This window comes from Pelodiscus sinensis, chromosome 6 (genome assembly GCF_052426305.1).
Source record: "Pelodiscus sinensis isolate ZL-2025 chromosome 6, ASM5242630v1, whole genome shotgun sequence".
Lineage (NCBI taxonomy): Eukaryota > Metazoa > Chordata > Testudines > Trionychidae > Pelodiscus > Pelodiscus sinensis.
Window position 1 is genome coordinate 70,489,493 of NC_143057.1, and position 23,633 is coordinate 70,513,125.

Genomic DNA, 23,633 nt, shown 5'->3' on the forward strand with positions numbered 1-23,633 from the left:
TTTAAGACTTCAGAACTGGATCATCGATAGCAGGCTTGGATGGGGGAGCTAGACCATATCTGCATAATTCTACACATATGAACTATTTTTTAGTCCACAATAAAACTTCAGAAATATAACAGAAAATCACCACATTGCTTTTTTGAAGCAGATCCTGTGAAGAAACAAATATAGAAGGTGGTAAATGTTAGTCAATTTTAACTCCACGTTAAAACAGACAAGCTAATTCCCTCCCCTGGTGAGAAATGGAAATACATACAGTCTGGTATGAATCAGAGTAGAGAGATGACAGTTTTCTAGATAGAGATGTTGACATCCTGCTAGATGGAAAAATATTACACTTGAACAACTGTTTTTATCTACAAGGAAAAACTTTCTCTTTCTGCTGTTCCACTGCCCCAGTATCTTTTTAGGACAATCTTTGCCAGCAGTTCACACTGCTGCATAATTTATAATACCATTCTTCATTTATATTTTTCTTATACAGGCCATTTTTGACTAAGGATGATAAACTGACTCTTGTGGAACTAAAATGCTTTATTTTTGTGACAAGTCTTTGGGAAAACTACATGAAGGTGTTGGCTCCACATCTTTAATAATTATATGCATAGAATTTACAGATATCTGATTTTTAGACTAGTGTTTTTCCTAGCAGATTTATCAGCTTGACTTTTCCTAAACTTCTAGATCCTGCATTATAAACGTGTTGTATCTTCAGCTTCCAGCTCTCCTCCTCCCATTGTTGGAGAGACATGATCAATCCTTCATTTGGTGCTAGAACTTTAATTTTTTTTCTCTCAGGTCACTCATTGGAATCCTGCTGTCATAAATGCATTTCGTATCTATCAGAAATAGTGACTCTTAAAATAAGATTAAGTTTTACAAGCCATGATAAAGGGAGAAAAAAGGAAGCAAAAATTTGTTACAAGAGGAAAGAGAGGGAAAAGTGTGTCAGCACAAAGTGTGTTACACCTCTGCAAGCTGAGGTGTAAAACTGTATCAATTACTCATACTAAAGACATGATTTCCTCAGAAGAGCATACTTGATTCACTTGACAGGACCAGAGGAGCATATGAGTCGGACAGACACATCTCTTAGGGGAGGGTCTATTAATAGAGATGCTCTATGTTCTAGTCATGAGGAGAGGATGGAAGTATGGGTCAGATCAGATGAAACACAATCAAATGAAAAAGAGTCTAACACATCAGGAAATGGCAGAAAGATAAATAGTGACACATTTTTAAAATACTTATACACAAATGCTAGAAGTCTAAATAATAAAATGGGTGAACTAGAGTGCCTAGTTTTAAAGGAGGTTATTGATATAATAAGCATCACAGAAACTTGGTAGAATGAGGACAATCAATGGGACACAGTCATACCAGGGTACAAAATATATCGGAAGAACAGAACAGGTCATGCTGATGGCAGAGTGGTACTATACGTGAAAGAAAATGTAGACTCAAATGAAGTAAAAATCTTAAATGAGCCTAAATGTTCCATAGAATCTCTATGGATAATAATTCCATGCTCCAATAATAAGAATATAAGAGTAGTTATATTATTGATCATATTATTGATCATCTGATCATGACAGAGTTAGGGACTATAAAATGCTAAGGGAGATTAGAGATGCTAACAAAATAAAAAACTCGATAATAGTGGGGGATTTCAACTATCCCCATACTGAATGGGTACATGTCACCTCAGGATGGGATGCAGAGATAAACTTTCTTGATACCTTAAATGACTGCTTTTTGGAGCAGCTGGTTCTGGAACCCACAAAGAGAGAAGCTATTTTTGATTTAGTCTTAAGTAGAGCGCAGGATCTGGTTAACAACAGGTAAATATAAATGGACTGCTTAGAAATAGTGACCATAATATAATAAAATTTAACATCCCTGGGATGGGAAAAAAACCTCAGCAGCCCAACACTGTGGCATTTAATTTCAGAAAGGGGAACTACATAAAAATGAGGAGGTTAGTTAAACAGAAATTAAAAGGTATAGTGACAAAAGTAAAATCTCTGCAAGCTGCATGGAATTTTTTCAAAGATACCATAATAGAGGCCCAGCTTAAATGTATATCCAAAATTAAAAAATAAAGTAAGAGAACCAAAAAAGTGCCATCATGGCTTAACAATGAAGTAAAAAAAGCAGTGACAGATAAAAAGACATATTTTAAAAAGTGGAAATAAAATCCTAGTGAGGAAAATAGAAAGGAGCATAAACTTTGTCAAATTAAGTGTAACAATACAATAAGAAAAGCCAAAAAGGAGTTTGAAGAAGAGCTGGCCAAAAACTCAAAAAGTAATAGCAAAATATTTTAAGTACATCAGAAGTAGGAAGCTGGCTAACCAGTGGGGCCCTTGGACGATCGAGATGCTAAAGGAGCACTCAAGGATGATAAAGTCATTGCAGAGAAGCTAAATGAATTATTTGCTTCAGTCTTCACGGCTGAGGACATTGGGAAGATTTCCAAACCTGAGCCATTCTTTTTAGGTGACAAATCTGAGCAATTGTCCCAGATTGAGGTGTTATTAGAGGAGGTTTTGGAACAAATTGATAAACTTAACAGTAACAAATCACTGGGGCCAGATGGCATTTACCCGAGAGTTCTGAAAGAATTCCAATGGGAAATTGCGGAACTATTAACTGTAGTTTGTAACCTATCCTTTAAATCAGCTTCCAAACCTAATGACTGGAAGATAGCTAATGTGACACCCATATTTAAAAAGGGCACTAGAGGTTATCCTGGCAATTATAGACCGGTAAGTCTAACATCAGTACAGGGCAAATTAGTTGAAACTATAGTAAAGAATAAAATTGTCAGACACATAGATGAACATAATTTGTTGGGGGAAAGTCAACATAGTTTATGTAAAGGGAAATCATGCCTTACTAATCTGCTAGAGTTCTTTGAGGGAGTCAACAAACATGTGGACAAGGGGGATCCAGTGGATATAGGATACTTAGATTTCCAGAAAGCCTTTGACAAGGTCCCTTACCAAAGGCTCTTAGGAAGTTGTCATGGGATAAGAGGGAAGGTCCTTTCATGGATTTATAACTGGTTAAAAGATAGGAATCAAATGATAGAAATAAATGGTAAGTTTTCAGAGTGGAGAGAGGTAACTAGTGAGGGTCCCCCAAGGGTCTGTCCTGGGACCCATCCTATTCAACTTATTTATAAAGGATCCAGAGAAAGGAGTAAACAGTGAGATGGCAAAATTTGCAGATGATACCAAATTGCTCAAGATAATTAAGACCAAAACAGACCAAAATATAAGAGCTTACAAAAGATCTCACCAAACTAAATGGCAAATTAAATTTAATGTTGATAAATGTAAAATAATGCACATTGGAAAAAATAATCCAAACTATGCATACAATATGATGGGGACTAATTTAGCTATACGTACTCAAGAGAGAGATCTTGGAGTCATTGTGGATAGTTCTCTGAAAACATCCACTCAGTGTTCAGCTGCAGTCAAAAAAGCAAACAATGTTAGGAATCATTAAAAAGGTGATAGCGAATAAGACAGAAAATATCTTATTGCCTCTATATCAAACCATGGTATGCCCTTGTCTTGAATATTACGTACAGATGTGGTCGCCTCATCCCAAAAAAGATATATTGCCATTGGAAAAGGTTCAGAAAAAGGCAACAAAAATGATTAGGGGTTTGAAATGGATCACATATGAAGAGAAATTAAAAAGACTGGAACTTTTCAGTTTAGAAAAGAGGAGACTAAGGGGGATATGATAGAGGTCTATAAAATCATGACTGGTGTGCAAAAAGTGAACAAGGAAAAGTTATTTACTTATTCCCACAATATAAGAACTAGGGGTCACCAAATGAAATTCACAGGCAGCAGGTTTAAAACAAACAAAAGGAAGTTTTTCTTCAATCAGCACACAGTCAATCTGGAACACCTTGCCAGAGGATGTGATGAAGGCTAGGACTTTAACAGGGTTCAAAAAATAGCTAGATAGATTCATGGAAGTTAGGTCCATCAATGGCTATTAGCCAGGATGGGTAGGAATGGTGTCCCTAACCTCTGTTTCTCTGGAGGTGGGTGACAGGGGAAGGATCACATGAGGATTACCTGTTGTGTTCCCTCCCTCTGGGGTATCTGGTATTGACCACTGTTGGCAGACAGGATGCTGAGATGGATGGACCATTGGTCTAACCCAGTATGGCCATTCTTATGTGAGGTAGAATGGTCCTACAGCTTTGTATTACATCTGTGGTTCTCAATTGGTGGTCCATGGACCACTAGTGGTCCACTGGAACATTGTCCAAAGTCACATGGCATGAGCAGGCGCCGCCATTAGGCTGTTTTATGCCATGTTCACAAGCACGCAGCACATCATCTATAGCATCACCTAGGACGCAACCGCATTGTGTTGCCAGTAACTTCCATCTGAGGCTCTGAGCATCAGTGTAGCTGCCGCCGTCCCACTGAGCAGTTGCTGTATCGTTCGTCCTGTGCTACATGTGCTGTTTTACAGGTGTGGTGTAGTTTGTTTATAATGGCAACGATAGGAAGAAATGTCAAGCGTAAGTATTCGGAGGACTACATCAAATTCGGCTTCACTTGTCAAGAAAAAGAAAGCATGGATTTGCCACAATGTGTTATTTGTTTCAAAGTCTTGGGGAATGACTCAATGAAGCCAGCTAAGCTGAAACTCCATCTCGAAAAGTGTCACCCCAACTTGTTGCAAAAGGATGAAGATTATTTTGAGTGGCGGTTATCAGGTCTGAAATGGCAGCACCTCGACTCAACAAGTGCATTCTACAATAAGACAAGCAATGCAGTGCGTGCTTCCTACATTGATGCATACAATGTTGCACAGGCCAAGGAGCTTCATACCATTGTAGAGGAACTTGTGCTTCCCTGTGCAAAAGAGATGGTGCGGCTTGTTCTTGGAGAGGAAGCAACAAAGAAGCTGAATGATATATCTGTCTAATGACACAGTATTGAGACGGATAAATGAGATATGACAGAACATCTGTGAACAAGTGGTGGATGAAATAAAGAAGTCTCCATTGTTTGCCATGCAATTGGATGAATCAACCAACGTTGCATTGTGCTCTCAGCTATTGGTTTTCACACGATACATGGTTGAGGGAGACTTCAAAGACGAGTTTCTTTTCTGTAAGACTCTTGATACCACCACAAAGGCTCAGGATGTGATGGAAATTGTTAATAATTTCTTTGAAGTACATGGTCTGGATTGGGTAAATCTTGTGGGTGTCACCATTGACGGTGCACCTGCCTTGCTGGGCTCAAGATTGGGCTTCCAAACACTGGTGAAACAGTGCGCTCCAATGGTAACCGGAGTTCATTGCTTCATTCATAGGGAAGCTTTAGCATCAAAAACATTGCCATATCAACTGAACGCCGTTTTCAAAGGGTTGGTGAAAGCGGCGAATCACATCAAATCATCGGCTCTGAACACCAGGCTGTTCAAAAGATTTTGCCTGGACATGGGTTCCAACTTTGATGTGTTGCTGTTCTTCACTTTTGTACAGTGATTGTCAGCAGGGAATGTACTCAACATGAGTTTTTCAATTGAGAGAGGAGTTGGATTTATTTCCATATGCTCAAGTGAAAGAGGAATTCTGAAATGTGCTGACGCAGTCAAATGTAGAACGTGCGTATCTCGTCAATATTTTTGGAATCTTGAACAAACTGAATCTTCAGCTGCAAGGGAAAGGTGCAAATCTGTTCTCTCACCAAAGCATCATAAAGGCTTTTCTTGACAAATTGGAACTCTGGATTGTAAGAGTCGAAGGCAATAATTTGGTTCAATTTCCATATGTGGATGCCATGCTCGGGGAAAAGGAAGCCATTCGGACGCAAATTCTCGATCATTTACGGAAGCTACGAGACGAATTCCAACGATACTTTCCAGAGGTGGACAGGACAAGGGATGGATTATCTTTCATCGGGAATTCATTTACAACAGATGTTAATAGTGTTCCAGAAGATCTGCGGGAGAAATTCTTGGATCTGAAAAATGATTTTGTGGCTCAAGACGAGTACCAGCAGTCTACCATAGAGAAATTTTGGTCCAGCATGACTGGGAGTTACCCAATCTGTCAGCACATGCAGTCAGATTTCTTTTGCCATTTGCATCAACTTATATGTGTGAGACTGGATTTTCATGTTTGTTGTACGTTAAGTCCAAATAGAGTAATTCGTTGTGCGTTATCAAGTACCACTCCAAACATTGAAAAGCTTGTCAGTGAGAAGAGAATCCAAAAATTTGTTAGTAAGAAATAAATTTCAAACCAAAATGTTCATTGTCTGCTCTTTTTTATCATGTCTCAAAAAGGAGGTGGTCCATGAAATTTTTTTGATTGGCCTGGTGATCTGTGGACTGAAATGAGTTGAGAACCACTGTATTACATCAAGATTTCCAGCACAGGAAGTATAAAATGGCACCTATTCTGCACTTCCTGTTCAAGCAGGAGCAAGTGATAAATAGTAATAAATTGTGTTCTTTGATATATCTTTCTCAATGTCCAGCTATATCTATATATTACTATTCTTAGATGCTTTAAAAGTCTTGAAACACTGCAAGTAGCTATTCATGCCATTCTTTGGATTTCTTGGTGGAAAAACAAATTTGATATATTTGCTTCTTTGCAACTTGCATATTCTGAGTTCCGGGAAACCTTGGCAAAATAAAGTGACCATATATGAGCTGATCTTGTATTTAGGACACAGGCCTTGTTTCATATTACAGTGAAACCTTTGTTATCCAGCAGTCTGTTAACCAGAAAACTTTGTTAACTGGAATTGCCCCCAGCCACAATACTGTCACATCTTCAGGCACACAGGTCTGGCTTAGTTTACCATGATTGTCTTTAAAATTTTTTATTTAAGAAGTATTAATCGTCTTTAACTCAAAATAGAAATGTGAGACCAACTGCCTTATAGTACAAAACTACCAATATTAAAAACTTGAGTTTTACTATTATTGTCCATTGTTTTTTCCTAGGTTGATGGGACCCTCAGATAATCGGAATTTTTAGATAACTGGAATGCTCTAATCCCCGAGTGTGCAGGATAATACAGGTTTTACTGTATTTTATCGATAACTCATGCCCCGCTTTCCCATTGGTTTGAGAAATTAAAGGAACAGTAGAGATTATATGATATAATATCAACAAAATGCATTCATATCATTCTACACAGGGTAGTCACACAGCACTTCACATTAAAAGAGTCATTAAGATATTTAAAAATGTCAAATCAAACAAAAACCATGCAAATAGATGGTTCTTTGGTTGAGTTTCAAAATGTGCTGTGAATAGTGCCACAAATTCAGGGTAAGTGCACCTGCATTCCCCCTCTATGGTCTGTCACTTGGCACTATCACTATGGCACTTTTCAAAGATTTCAGGCTCCTAACTAGCACCTTTCTTAAGCAGAGACTTGCATCTCTCTCCTTCTTGCCTGAGGGTTTTAAGGCTGCACAGCTCCCTGCCAGACACTGATATTCCCAGCAAGCCAGTCTGTCTAAAGTCCAAACACTGTGCTGTGGCCTCTGCGTGAGAACAATGAGTGTTTTTACCAGCAGTTACAAGTGACTCACAAATCTTTCAGAACAGTACATTTATTCTTAATATTTTAAAAAGAAAACAGAAATAATAGTTTCTACATGCTTACTAATAAATGTACCAGAAGTCATCTCTCTTCCCCATGGAGGGTCTGGTAAGTCAACATCCCTTCTAGCCTTTTAGCAAGGGTTGGGGCCTTTCCTTGTCTCAGAAGGAAGCCCATGTCACTTCACACACATTCTTGTATGCTAAGAACCCTTTCTTTGTTTCCTAGTCTCTGAAACCCTTCTGAACCAGTCTATAGGTTGTATCTATCTGGTGTTGGAGCAGTCACAATCTGCCTCTTTGCGTAAATCCTATAAATCCAAAGAAAAGAGCTAAATAGGATGGCAGCTCCCATGACACAGGATTTCTTTACAAACCTTGGTATTTCATTTGTAATCTCATTAGTCGCTGATTCAAAGCATGTGTGACTAGTCCAAGAAAACAAGTTGGAGATGTTTACTATCATAGGGTATGTCTACACTACAAAGTTAGTTCGAACTAACGGACGTTAGTTCGAACTAACTTTAATAGGTGCTACACTAGCGCTCCGCTAGTTCGAATTTGAATCGAACTAGCGGAGCGCTTAGTTCGAACTAGGTAAACCTCATTTTACGAGGACTAACGCCTAGTTCGAACTAGCTAGTTCGAACTAAGGGCTGTGTAGCCCTTTAGTTCGAACTAGTGGGAGGCTAGCCCTCCCCAGGTTTCCCTGGTGGCCACTCTGGCCAACACCAGGGAAACTCTATGCCCCCCTCCCGGCCCCGGACCCTTTAAAGGGGCACGGGCTGGCTACGGTGCCCGTGCCAGGTGCAAGCCTGCCAGCACCCACCTAGCAGACCCTGCACGTGGCACGGCACAGAGCCACCCACCCGATGCCCCCCAGCCCACCCCCTCTTGCCGGGACCAGGCTGGCGGCTCCCGGGAGCTTGCCCTGGACCGCAAGAGGCGGGCACCTTCCTGGGCTAGTGCGGACATCGTGGACCTCGTCCACGATCTCCGCACTAGGCACAGGAAAGTGGCCGTCTAGGGCAGGAGAGCTGCCAGCCTGGCCACCCAGGACCAGGTGTGCATGAAAATCAAGGGGGTCCAGTGAGACCCCCGACACTGAGCCCTGAGCTTACAATGGCCGTACTGGGTCAGACCAAAGGTCCATCTAGCCCAGTAGCCTGTCTGCCAACAGCGGCCAACCCTAGGGACCCTGGAGGGGATGGACCGAAGACAATGACCAAGCCATTTGTCTCCTGCCATCCCTCTCCAGCCTTCCACAAACTTTGGGCAGGGACACCACTCCTACCCTCTGGCTAATAGGACTCCATGGACCCAACCTCTATCACTTTATCTCACTTCCCTTTAAACTCTGTTCTAGTTGTAGCCTTCACAGCCTCCTGCAGCAAGGAGTTCCACAGGTTAACTATTTGCTTTGTCAAGAACAACAACTTTCTCTTACTAGTTTCAAGCCTGCTACCCATTCCTTTCCTTTGGTGTCCTCTAGTCCTTCTTTATGGGAACTCAGGAAGAACTTTTCTGAATGCACCCTCTCCACCCAACCCCTGCTTTTAGAGACCTCTATCCTGTCCCCCCTCCATCTCCTCTTTTTTAAGCTGAACAGTCCCAGTCTCTGTAGCCTTTCTTCATCTGGGACCTGTTCCCAACCCCTGATCATGTTAGTTGCCCTCCCCTCTCCCAGCCTTTCTCTTCCCCTCTCCCACCTCCTTTTCCCAGTCTCCCCCAGTTTTTTTTCAATAAAGACAGAGTCAATGTTGGAAGAAACGTTATCTTTATTTTGTACATCAATAAGAAGGGGGGCTAAGGAAGGGTAAGTGGAAGGAGGTGAGGGAGGAATGGGGTACGAGCCCCCGATGGGGAGGACTGGGCTGGCTCTGCGGGCTTCTGGGGGTGGAAGCTCTCCTGCAGCCCCCCAATTACTCCCTCTCCCCAGATGGCAGCCTGCGGCAAGTGCAGCCGGGCTGATGGCCGAGTGGTGTGATGTGCCCAGTGTGGGCACTCAGGGCACTCCAAGCCAGAACTTCTTTGCAAGCGGGGCACCCCTTAGAACTGTGTGTCCGGGGTGGGGGTCGGGACCCTTTAAGCGCAGCCCTCGGCTAGCCTGAGACAGCATCTCCATGCTCTAAGTCCTCCTTTTATGCCCTGCCGGCACTGCTTCCGGCCATCCTTAAGCCCTGTTCAGAGTCCACTCAATGTGGACTTGCTAGTTCGAACTAGCAAAACGCTAGTTCGAACTAGCAAAACGCTAGTTCGATCTAGTTTTTAGTTCTAGATGCGTTAGTTCGAACTAGCTTAGTTCGAATTAACTAATTCGAACTAAGTTAGTTCGAACTAGCGCTGTAGTGTAGATGTACCCATAGGGATAATCAACCCTACCTCTTGTCTCCCCGCTCCCCAAGGCTACGTCTACATTGGCCCCTTTTCCGGAAGGGGCATGGTAATTTTTGAAATCGCAATAGGGAAATGCGCGGGGGATTTAAATATTCCCTGCGGCATTTCAATAAAAATGTCCGCCGCTTTTTTCCGGCTTTTAAAAAAGCCGGAAAAGAGCATCTATCCTGGCCCCGATCCTCCGGAAAAAGCATCCTTTTCCGGAGGATCTTATTCCTACTTCCAAGTCTGGGAATAAGATCCTCCGGAAAAGGCGCTTTTTCCAGAGGATCGGGGCCAGTGTAGACGCTCTTTTCCGGCTTTTCTAAAAGCCGGAAAAAAGCGGCGGACATTTTTATTTAAATGCCGCGGGGGATATTTAAATCCCCCGCGCATTTCCCTATTGCGATTTCAAAAATTACCATGCCCCTTCCAGAAAAGGGGCCAATGTAGACGAGCCCCAACTGTTTTTAGTCCCTGTGGCAGGAGGCTGTGGGAATCTTCCTCCATGGAATAGAACACAATGATACTGAAAAAAAGGGAAAATTGAATAACGGGTCTCCAAATATATTGCACAGAGTTGCAATATCTGCCAAAATAGAATTTGGATTTAAGTCCTGCAGTAGGAGCATAGATTTTAAAGGCCCTTACTTTTAGAGAATTTAAAACTGTAAACAACTCAAACCAAGTGGCCTACTGAATCTCATTGGATGGTCTTGATATAATATTGTTAAAGTTAATGAATGCCCAGATCTTCAAGTGGCTGTTTTGTTACAGGCCAATTCCACAAGCCAAATACACAGGGAAGGTGTCACGGTCCACCCGCTGGTCCCGACCGTATTGTCAACAAAAGCAAAACAAGGAAGGCTTTGGGGGTAATGCATCGGCCGCTGCCGGTGGGGTGGGGTCCGGGCCCTCCCTCGCTCCTGAACCCCGGCCCAGGGCCCTAACACTAGGAGCTTGACTCCCAGTGGAAGCAGGTGGGGACTTGCCCCTAAACTCGCCTGCTCACGGGCTTCGCAACTCTCCCTGGGCCTCATGACCCCGCCGGCGGCGGGCTCAACTCTCCCCGCTCCACCCTGGTGCAAGCAACTCGGGCTCCCAGCCCGCTGGTTCCTCCCCAGACCCGGTACCTCCTCCTCTGTTCCCCTCCTGCTTCCCTCCTCCCCCTCGCTGGCCCATCCCACCCCTTTTATCCTCCCCTTGGCCGTTTTTCCCCATTTCCGGGTTCTTGGTGGCCATTTTGCCCGTCGCGTCGGTGACGTCAGCTGACGTCATCTCGGAGTGCTGCTGCGCGCTGGCTTCCCCGCCCTCGGGCCGGCCAGCTGCAGTCTTCCCCGGCCCCCACCCGTCTCGGGGGCAGTCCGGAGGTGGGTTCCCCGGGGCTGCCACCACAGACCTGGCGGCTCCTGCAGCCACGGCGGCTCCTGCAGCCATGGACGGACCTTTCGCCCGCAGCTGGTGACGGGGTTGCTCCACCCCGTCACAGAAGGACTGGAACTACAATTCATTCACAAGCCTGATACTCATGCTAATGGTTTAAATCATGGGTTCCCAAACTGGAGCGTGTGCCCCCTGGGGGGGAGAGGAGGGCGTGAAGAAATTCCAGGGGGGGCGCGAGGCGACTCAGCCTCCCCCCTCCCATCAAGTTTTGCTGCTCTGTTCAGTTCCTTTTTTCCCTTTTTTTTTTTTTTTTTTTTGTTCAACAAGTTTTGCTGCTATTCGAGGGGTGGGGCATGAGGGTTTTTCAAAAATCAAAAAGGGGGGTGTGATGCCAAGAAGTTTGGGAACCACTGGTTTAAATAAAGATACTGGATGGCTGGGACATTATCAACCGACCAAACAATGAAGGTGCCAGTGGTTCTTTGTCTGTATAGTATCTGGTGTTAGTACTCTTCCTCTTTGCCTACTAATGGTTCTTATCTGCCGCTTTTGACTATCCAGTCTTTAGGTCCTTATAGACTATTTGTTTTTCCTGTTACATTCCAGCTCAGCTTTCCCCTTGATATTTTTATGCCCACTGCCTCTTCTTGTCCTCCCCATTTTTTCCTTCTTTCCCCCCTTCTACCCTATTTATTTTAGTTCTGGATATCCAACACTTTGGTGATATGTGGGCTGTGCCCACGAAAGCTCACGATACCATCTACATATTTTGTTAGTCTTTAAAGTGCTACCAGACTATTTGTTGTTTTTTAAGTTTATCCTGTACGGACTAACACGGCTACTCCCTGAAGCAAATAAAACAGGTCTGCATATAAAATCAGTGAGTCAATATTCTAGCATCAGTAGTGTGTCCAAATCTTTTTTTTTTTTTGGGCTTCTGTCCTAGCTTATCTCTAAAGTGATACAGCTATTTTAATAACACAGGTAGCAAATCTGGAATTCTTTAAATGTTTGAGCCCAGATTGTTACTAGCCTACATGCACACTGTTTCCCAAAGCTGTATATCAAACGATATGGCAACTGATCAGCAAGCCAGAATGTCAAATAAGGAAAGTCATAATGATACTGGAGGAATCCATTAGAATGCCCAATGTACAAAATGGCTTCCCAGAACTGAGAATAGTCTTAGTCTTAGCCTAAGCCTAAGCCTAAGCCTAACCCTACTCCTTCCTTTGATGAAGGTTATACAAAGTTATTTTATTGATGAGTTTTACATAAAAATCTGAGGAAACAGATATAGCAGCTTTTAAGTAGCATTTTACAAGGTTAGTCACCTACTCCTCTTCCCCCACAAATAACCCCTTTCCTCTTCTAGGATGTCTTTTAAGACACTCAGTCTTGCATTGACTAGTGATTCCAATTTAGTCATCATGGCCAACAAGAGAGCTGACCATTTGTGTCCTCCAGCCCCTGGCTAGCCTGATCAATTGGTTTAAATTTTAAATGTTTGAACTGGTAGTATTTTAAAGTTAAAGTACAGGTCAAAGTTTCAATTATTTTTATTTGCAGTATGTTCCCCTTTTTTCTTAACAGTGCTAGGCAGGAGCTCTGGAATGACCTTGGCAAAGTTAACTTAGTTAAGTCTTTGAATCTGTGCAAATTTGGTCTTGTAATTAGCAAAAAGCTAAATTACTCTACAGTTCCATTATTAGTCATTAGATCATTTATCTAGTTGCTTACTAAATGTAGTACAGGTATCTATAATTTGGTTTTCATCTGACTTAAATCTAAATTCTGGTTAGTTCATATTTTGTGTTTAAAGGAAAAATAAAGAAAATGTAGCTGCCCGTTGTAGATGCCTGGAAAGCGGTGAATTGGTTCAGAGTCTAAGATACTTATTTATTTAAAAGCAGAGCTATTTCTTTCAGTTCCTGAAAAGATGCTATCCTTGGTACAAGTTCTGAAGTCAGCTAACTGTATTTCACTACTGGTGAAGCCTTGCCACTGCAGAGTTTTGATGTATGGTTGTGTTCATTTCAGAAGAGATACTTCTGCACGTATTTTAGTCCTGAGTGCTGAAACATACAAATCGTACTTTGTATTGAAAAGAATTTGATGGATTTATGTAACTGTTAGCATTAGAACAAAGGCAAAAAATACTGGGAAAATTTTAAGGTATTTTGGCACTTCTTTAGCATTTTGGAATTCTAAAATCCTCTGAAAAACAAAGACTGCAGTTGGGACAAACACTAGACAAAATTATCACAGAAAATGGAAGATATCAATTTGCAGATAATAGCCCATCGCTGTTCTATGGTCCTTTTTTAAAGAGGCAATCTACTTTCCAGAACTGTTCTATTAAACTATGGAATTAATACCCATCTAATTTGGAAATTGCTAGCCATTGAGTACAAGACTCTACTACACTATCCTAATTGCACTACACTATCCTCTAGCACTCAGACACAACTCGTTAATTAACTGGCCCTTTATACCTGTGCCAGTACTTCCAAGGAAATACTGACTGATGAATTGCTGGTTGCATTTCCAAAAGCCCAGGAGTTTTTCTTTTGTCTACACAAATGAGCAAGAAGACAATGCACAAGAAGCTGGTTAAAAGATGCAGCATGTTTGTCTCTACCCTTAGTTAATAAAACACAAATCTTTAAAGCTAATTCATTTGTGAGACTCATTGTAACTGGCAATGAACATTTAGCTTGCCTCATAGCACTTTAGAAAAAAACATAACAATTGCCAGTAAACATGCTAATTAATAATGTTCCTGCAGTAGTACACTAAAAATTAAACCCTTATTCATTTTCTGGCTACAGGTTCAGAAATCTGCTCTTATTTGCCTTTCAGAGAGAAGGGGTTTAATCCTCTTCATATAAAAGCTCATGATAGCCATCAACATATTTTGTTGATCTTTAAGGTGCTTAGGCTATTCATTGTTTTTTAAGTTTTTCCACTTACAGACTAACTTGGCTACCCCTCTGAAGCTTAAGTCACATCGGAGTGAAATATTTCATCTGTAGCAACAAGAAACTGTGTATACAAGAGTGTTGAATGAGACCCCACGGGTTTCTTTGAGTTCAACATATTTGAGTTCTACATTTTTGCCACCTAAAATTTTCAGGAGACTTATGAGGCCCACAGCTCTTTTAAGAAAAGTCTTCATTGGATGTTTCAAGAATTGTACAGGAATATTGGGAAGAGAACTAAGTTTTCTGCCAGAGAACATTCTGATATCTATCTAAAATCATGCTGCAAAAAAAAGAAAAGCAGACTTAGCACTTTGTAGACAGGAAAGCTGGCAAAGGTCTGGGAGTGAAATAAGAGTTTAGGCTCATATCTGAGCACAAAAATTACCCTCTTTGATAGAGTTTTATTATAGGGGTTCTAGATTGCAATTTGGAAAACAGTCAGCTGCATTCTTTCCATACAAATGTATAAGTATGATCTCAATCATAAGACAAAAAATATAGCCACACACATATTTTCCTTAGAGATATAGGATAGGCTTGGCCCCTGGACCGCACAACTCTTTTTATCTCTTTCTCTTGTGAAAATTGCCCTTCTTTTAAAGTGTTGTGCCTACATAGTATCAGCTGCAGTTAATTAACTCCAAGATGGTAGTACCTTTGTGAGCTGCCTCAAACCTTTCTGAGAGTTAACTCCTGCATCTCCAGGCGACTGGTTGGCTTAGTGGGATTATGTAGGTACCAGAAGACTATAAGCAGAGTCATGCACCTCCCCACTCAATGTTATGAGGGCTCCATCTTCTGATAAGAACATTCAGATGTTGCTTTTTGGGGAAATGTTGCACTCAGAGCATATGGTTGCTATTCATGAATATCACCATGTCATCTGGATTATGATTAATTCTTTTGACCTCTTTTCTTCTATCCTCAGGACATATCAGCAGAGGTACTTGAACTAGACCTCCCATATTATAGGAAAGACAAGGGACAGCTGGCCGTGTAGCCTCTGAGAGGGCTGTAAGGCTTACTTGCTCTCCCCACCTCTCACCCAAAATAGTCTGAATTCAATGACTTTCTAGGCATGCTATAAGATGCCTCTGTCTCAGAGAGGGTTTGGAGAAGGCTGAAGATGTGCTTCCTAAATGAATATTGCTATATGGGTAGATGGCTGGCTGGGGTCTTGTGGAAAGATTTCAGGGTCATCAAGATGTGATTTATTGTACAAGTCATCATTGTAAAGCATTTAGACTCTTTATCTAGGAGCTTTTGTTTTCATTCCAAATTTGGTGGGTTCTAGTGGAGCTCTTTAATGGGTTTCTATTACTATAGCCAAAATGGCATGAACCATCAGTCTTTTCCTAAGAAGGACCAGACCTGTTTCTCAGCTTGGGGACATGGCTCTGTGAAGACTTCATTTGGACATTTCTCCCCAATATTCCCTTCCCCGTGCTTAAGATTGTCTTCAGTCCAGTCTCCTTCAGTGACTGCAGCTGTACGCACTATGACCCAGATCCACAAAAGTATTCGGGCTCCTCACTCCCAGTCATTTCAGTGTCAATTAGAAGCCTAAATACCTCTAGTTCTGGGCTAAGCAATGATGCCCACAGAATCTTGACTGAAAACATCTAAATATATAGGTCCATGCTGTTAGGGAGAAATGTGGTCCATGAGTTACTAAACATGACTGGAGCCTAGTAAGAGTAGCTAACATTTAGCACCCAGGTGGCTGAAGCCTCAGATTATAGATGATCAGCCTCTTGCTATTTGGCTGTTTTGTGCTGATTTCCTATCACTCATTGGGTAGTCTGGCGCTCCAGCCAAACTAAGAATTCTTCTGCCTGAAAGGGCAGAAGTTCTAACATTTCCTCCTTGGTTCATGGGTTTCATAGAGCCTTTTGCCCTCCCCAGGCCTGGTGCTGCTTTCTATCCATATTGCCACCTACTCCTTTTATGTAAGGAATGTGCTTCCTCTCTCTGGCTCTGGAAACACAAATGTAAAGGAGGAAACCTTGGGACTCAAACCTAAACACTCAGTTAATTCCTTCACCTGCTTTTATTATGAGTTCCAAACCTTCAGCCCAAGTCCAGAGCTCGCCATACTGAGATTCCTTAGTGATGTAGTTAGGGACCTTTATCTGGCCACAGCTCTTCTTAGTATGAAGCATGACTACTACCATCAATCTTACACAAATATTAGTCTCTTAGGGTACGTCTACACTAGCCCCCTAGATCAATCTAGGGGGGCTAATGAGGGTGACCGAAATTGCAAATCAAGCCTGGGATTTAAATATCCCGTGCTTGATTTGCATGTTCCCGGCCGGTCGCCATTTTAGAAATTGACTAGCCCGAAGTAACTGCCCGCGTCTACATTCGGCAGTGAAACGGGATTCCGATTTAAAGCACTAACTCGAATTAGCTGGTATTCCTCCTGCAATGAGGTTTACCAGCTAATTCGATTTAGGGGCTTTAAATCGGAATCCCGTTTCACTGCTGCATGTAGATGCGGGCAGTTACTTCGGGCTAGTCAATTTCCAAAATGGCAACCAGCCGGGAACATGCAAATCAAGCACGGGATATTTAAATCCCGGACTTGATTTGCAATTTCGGTTACCCTCATTAGCCTCCCTAGATCGATCTAGGGGGCGAGTGTAGATGTACCCTTATATACGCCTTACACTGAGGAATAGAACCTATCTTTTTATATCCTGTTTCCTTCTTTTCTCTTTCTTGGAAACCTGTAATTTGCATTTAGGACAGTGTTTCTCAAAGTGGTCTGTGGATCCACTCTGAGAAACCTGTTAACTGGCTTCTCCAGTTTGTTTATTTATTAGCGCCACAGCCACCAAGCCTTGCAGCTCCCATCAGATCCAGATCACTGTTGGCAGCCAAGGGGGCTTCAGGAAGCAGCAGCCTGACCCACGCCACTTCTTGCAGTTCCCTTTGGCTACAAATGGTAAAATGGAGCCAAGGGGAGCCACAAGGCCCTGTGACTGCAGAGCTGGTAAATAAACAAATGCAAGTAGCAAGTTAGCAGGTTTCTCAGAGTGGATCCACAGACCACTTCGTAAAACACTGATCTAGGGATTTTTTATAAAATTCTGGGAAGAGAGCTATGAGGCTGTTTCATTGCTGTGTAGACTTGACAATCTGAATAGGCACTTGAGCTCTGAGACCTTCCAAACCCAGAGGATCTCAGAGCCTAAGCAATAGCTTGAACTCAGAGGACTCAGCAATGAAATAGCCTGATAGCCTGAATTGGCTGGCATGGGCCAGCCAAGGGTTTCTCTTTGCTATGTAGACATAAGCAATTTTTTTATGATGTGGAAAGCATTCTGTAAACAAAGGTTGTGCCACTGAATAACTTACTTGTTTGAAAGATGTTTTCAGCACTTCCAGGGTTCTACATCTTTTCTTTTAATTTAGATCTTAAATGATGTGGCTAATAAAAAAACAATGAAGACGACAACATTTGTTATTAATGGATGATCTAACTTGAATTTTTTTTAAATACCTGTGGATGATCTCAAAGATTTATTTATGCAGTTGGCTATCAAATACAAAATTGAATCATCTATGTGATATATCACTATGTAGCTTAATTTAGCATAAGATTGGGGGCATAGAAGTGGACTTGACAAGAATTCAGAGCTGAAAGAAAGTCATAGTTAAGAATTTGTTCTTCCTTGGTGTTCCTTTTTTTTTTTTTTTAAATCCTTACAGTAACCTTCATTCAACAGGATGACAGGAGTGCCAGTTGCCAACAAGCAAATATCTAAAGTATTCTGTAATCATTTTGCAAAGTTCTCTTGCAGAACAGCTCTGCTAGCACTGCAGCAGGTGTGGCTTATTTTTTCCAGATATGAAATGTTAGAGTAGCCTGTAGGTCAGAAGAATCTACGGAATGTACGATGGAACAATTTAAGGACCAGCTGCGCACCTATTTATCTTGGGTTAACTTGTTATCAATGCCGTATCCCAATAAGGCAGGGAATTTTGACTGTTTTAGTGCAGGGTGGGAATGCTACTTACAAATACATGTTTCTTTTTGACTGCCATTCAAATAGACCCAATTTCTAAGGGCCAGATCCTGAAAGGTACCGATTTTTAATACCCTGAATTCCCACAGATGTCTATGGAAACTGCAGGAACTTAGTATTTTTGAGGAGCTGGTATATTTGTAGCATTGTGCATAGAAGACGTTTTCCTTGTAATTTCCAGGTAGGGACAAAGTCCTGTGTCTCATCATAAGAAAGATGAGCATTCAGCTGATCTGCATCATATTGCTTAGTATTTGCACTACAGGTTGAATGTCTCTAGTCCTTCAGGACCTGACAGGTGACAAACAAGAATTTGTCCGACCATGGGAGGTTAATATTGTCTGACAGCATTACCAATACTTCCACTGTTTACTGGGCTCTTCAAAGACATTACAGGTGAATTACAGATAAATAACAGCACAGAACACAGAGAGCCAGGACTGCTGTCTGTAAACAAACTTTATGGGACCACTGAAAATGTGGCCACATACATCATAAGTGGACATCTGGTTAACTAAAATCATGTTAGCCCACGGATGTTGCCAGACCAGGGAGTGCCAGACTAGAGCAATATATAATAGTAGGCCTCCCCCCATCACTACATTTGTTTTGTGACAAGCTTATACCAATGTCACATGCAGCATTCTCTTTTCTAGAGAATAAAATTTAGTTATCCAACAATTCAGCATGGTAGAGAAGAGTTACTTGCAAGGGACATAATTCTGATGATTTATCCTGAATCAAAAACTGCTTCAAGCTGACATCTCTTGCAGGAGCACACTTTGAATACATTTACACTGCTAATATTCATCAAACAAATACCCCTCACTCCACAAGTTTAACAGGTGTGCTGCACAAGCCACAGGTATTTAATGAAGCAATACTATATTTCTCCATTTCTCAGGACTTGCCATAGCCCCAGTATCATCTGTTATAAGTAGAACTGGAGTAAAGTTTGAATATCACTTTTCTCAGGGCAAAAAGTCATTTCCATATTTTCTGTGCTGTCTTTGAAACCAATGTACTTCTACACATTACCTCTGTGATACTTATCTGTCTCTCATTCACGATCCAGCCTTGTACTTCTGATTTGCAGTGCAATCTGATGTAAGATCATTATCTTGCCAGGGCCAGAACTATACTTAGATCTGTACTGCCTCTTTTCTTCTTATAATGCTATGAAAGTTAGACTTGGCACCACCAGGGAAACTCTTCTGTCCGCCTCCCGGCCCCGGAGCCCTTAAAGGGGCACGGGCTGGCTACAGTGCCCGTGCCAGGTGCAAGCCTGCCAGCACCCAGCCAGCAGACCCTGCACCTGGCACGGCTCGAGCCAGCCACCCGCTGCCACCCAGCCCTCCGCCTCTTCCCAGGACCAGGCTGGCGGCTCCCGGGAGCCTGCCCAGATCCGCAATAGGCGGGCGCCCGCCTGGTCTAGTGCAGACATCGTGGACCTCATCCACAACCTCCGCACTAGGCACAGGAAAGTGGCCATCTAGGGCAGGATAGCTGCCAGCCTGGCCACACAGGAGCAGGTTTGCATGAAAATCAAGGTGGTCCACTGAGAACCACGACCCTGAGCCCTGAGCTTAGAATGGCCGTACTGGGTCAGACCAAAGGTCCATCTAGCCCAGTAGCCTGTCTGTCAACAGTGGCCAACACTAGGTACCCTGGAGGGGATGGACCAAAGACAATGACCAAGCCATTTGTCTTGTGCCATCCATCTCCAGCCTTCCACAAACTTTGGGCAGGGACACCATTTCTACCCCCTGGCTAATAGCACTCCATAGACCCAACCTCCATGACTTGATCTCACTTCTCTTTAAACTCTGTTATAGTTCTAGCCTTCACAGCCTCCTGCAGCAAGGAGTTCCACAGGTTGACTATTTGCTTTGCGAAGAAGAACTTTCTGTTGTTAGTTTGAAGCCTGCTACCCATTCATTTCATTTGGTGTCCTTCAGTCCTTCTATTATGGGAACTAATGAAGAACTGTTCTTTATGCACCCTCTCCATACCACTCTTGCTTTTATAGACCTCTATCATATCCCCCCTCAGTCTTTTCTTTTCTAAGCTGAAAAGTCCCAGTCTCTTTAGCTTCTCTTCATATGGGACCTGTTCCAAACCCCTGATCATTTTAGTTGCCCTCCCATCTCCCACCCTCTGTCTTCCCCTCTCCAACATCCTTTTCCCAGTCTCCCCGAGTTTTGTTCAATAAAGAGAGTTTCTATTTTTGAACACACGTGTCCTTTATTTTGTACATCAGGAAGGGGGGCTAGGGAGGGGTAAGTGGAAGGAGGTGAGGGAGGAATGGGGTACGAGCCCTTGATGGGGAGGACTGGGCTCGCTCTGCAGGCTCCTCGGGGTGGAAGCTCTCCTGAAGCCCCTTGATTGACCCCCCCCCCCCCCAGATGGCAGCCTGCGGCAAGTGCAGCCGGGCTGATGGCCGAGTGCTGTGATGTGCCGAGTGTGGGCACTCAGGGCACTCCAAGCCAGGACTGCTTTGCAAGCTGGGAACCCCTGAGAACTGTCTGTCCGGGGTGGAGGTTGGGTCCCTTTAAGCACAGCCCTCGGCTAGCCTGAGACAGCAGCTCCACGGTCTAAGTCCTAATCTGATGCCCTGCCGGCACTGCTTCCGGCCATCCTTAATCTTGGTTCACGGTCCACTCAGTGTGGACATGCTAGTTTGAATTAGCAAAACGCTAATTCAAACTAGTTTTTAAGTCTAGATGCACTAATTCGAATGAGCTTAGTTCGAATTAGTGCTGTAGTGTAGACATACCCATATGTAGTTAAAACTGCAACACACTGGCTGAGTAAATAAACAAAGTGCATTATGTGATGTATTATCATTGCTATTTTATTGAGTATAGTTGTATATTTGCTAACTTGCAAAACTGAGTAATTCAGAAGCACTCTCAAGTCATTGGGGTGAGTTTGTGAAGTCCTACTGTATATCTTCATTAAATTAAAAATAGAGTGTTCTAGAGAAAAGTTATTTTAACATTGTTACAACTTTTGAGGCTTCAGAATTTGCTTTTATGCCAGACTCGAATGGAAACAAAGCCTTTAAATGTTTTCACAAACCAGAATGGAGTCAAAACAATTTTTTTTTTTTTTTTTTTTTGGCATTGAGAAGCTGAGTTTTACAGAGACTGAGGTTTCTTTCTTTCTGGACTGATGTAACAGAGACTCCTTGACTAAAAATTCCTTTCCAATTAAGACTTTATCACAACCAATATGGCATTTATGAAGCAGCATATTTTAATATTGTATTTTCACAAAAATTGTCTACCCAGCTACCTTTTAAATATAGAATATTTTGGTATTAGTCTATCATTTTCTCTTCTTTCCCTTATGAAGAAAAATACATATCTACTTTAAGAACTTAGGGTATGTCTACACTACCCCGCTAGTTCGAACTAGCGGGGTAATGTATGCATACCGCACTTGCTAATGAAGCCTGGGATTTGAATTTCCCGGGCTTCATTAGCATAAGCGGGGAGCCGCCATTTTTAAATCCCCGCTGCTTCGAACCCCGTGCAGCGCGGCTACACGGGGCTCGAACTAGGTAGTTCGGACTAGGGTGCCTATTCCGAACTACCGGTACACCTCGTTTTTTTAAATAAACTTTTTTTGTTTAAATAAACTTGTTTTCCTTATTATCTAAACCAATCCAACATTGCAATTGAACTTAAGTGATTGTTAACTCAAGTGAAGATAACAAGGTGCTGTCTCCTGAAAGGAAAGGCAAACATAATGTACAGTGATAGGGTCTGTGCATTGTAGAGATTGTGGGATATTTATCTTCAGAGCAAAGTTTAGGCTGGGAGAGCCCTCAGGAGTTTGGTGGGAAGGCAGAAAAATTAGTGTGTATGGGAGTTGTGACATAGTACCCATTTGCTTTGAGGGGTAGTTCAGTGTCTCTAAGGGTATGTCTAGACTACAAGCTTTTTTGACAGAGGCTTTGTCAAAAAAAAAAAGAGAGTCTAGACTGCATTACGAGGATCAAAAAATCGATCCGCTTTGTCGAAAAAGAGCGTCCAGACTGCCGGACGCTCTGTCAACAACAGAAGGCACCCAGAAGTGCTTCTGGCAGGTCACAGGGGCAGCCTTAAATTCCAGGTGCTGCTGCATGCTCTTTGCAGAGATGCGTGCTTAAAAGGATCCTCCTGGACAGCTGTTGCTCTGCTCCTGCTTCTGGCTTGCCTGCCAGTTTGTTTTTGTGCTTGCCTGAGCTGCCTCTGGGCAGGTGATGGCCCCACACTGTGATGCTGCAAGTTCTGCTGCATCTTCATGAGAGCATCATGACGTTTATGGCGGAGCTGGATTTAGAACCCAGCTTTGAGCCCCTCATTTAGGCTACAGCCCTACTGCCCTTGCCCCTGAACTTATTCCTGGAGAGGCGAATTTGGAGGCTGGACATCGGTTCTGACTGGTGGGACTAGCTTGTTATGCAGCAGTGGGACGATGACCAATGGCTCCGAAACTTCCGGGTGCAGAAGTCCACCTTCCAGGAGCTCTGTGCCTGGCTTGCCCCTGCCCTGCAATGCCAGGACACCCACTTTCGGCCCGCCACCCCCCTGGAGAAGTGCGTCGCTATTGCTCTGTGGAAATTGGCCACCCCCGACAGTTACTGCTCTGTGGGACATCATTTCAGCATGGGGAGGTCTATTGTCGGGGCCGTCTTGATGGAGGTAAGTCACTCTCGGGGGACAGTACATAGGGGCAGGTACGGGCGGCTAATGTGGATAGTCAGGACCGAGCACAGGGAATGGGGGATGGGGTGGGAGTGGTAGAAGCCTGCCTGGCCTCACCCTGCAGTGGTGCGGAGGGTATGGGAGGGTTGCCTGAGGGGGGGCTCTTAGTCTGGGAGGGGAGGGGTGCGGGAGCACCTCTCATCAGCTCACACAACTCCTCTAATGTCCTGTCGTGTGTGTTTGTATTTGTCCCTTTCTGCAAGTGGTGACGGCCATTACTCAGAGTTGCTTCACAGGACTGTCCACCTCGGAGACCTGGATATCATCTTGGCTGAATTTGCGCGGCTGGGTTTTCCGAACTGTGGTGGAGCACTTGACAGGACTCACATCCCGATCCATGCACCACCCCATTGAGCAGCACAGTATATTAATAGAAAGATCTACTTTTTGAAGGTGCTGCAGGCCCTCGTCGACCACCAGGGACAATTCACAGACATTTGTGTCGGGTGGTCAGGCCGGGCACACGATGCCCGCATATTCTGGA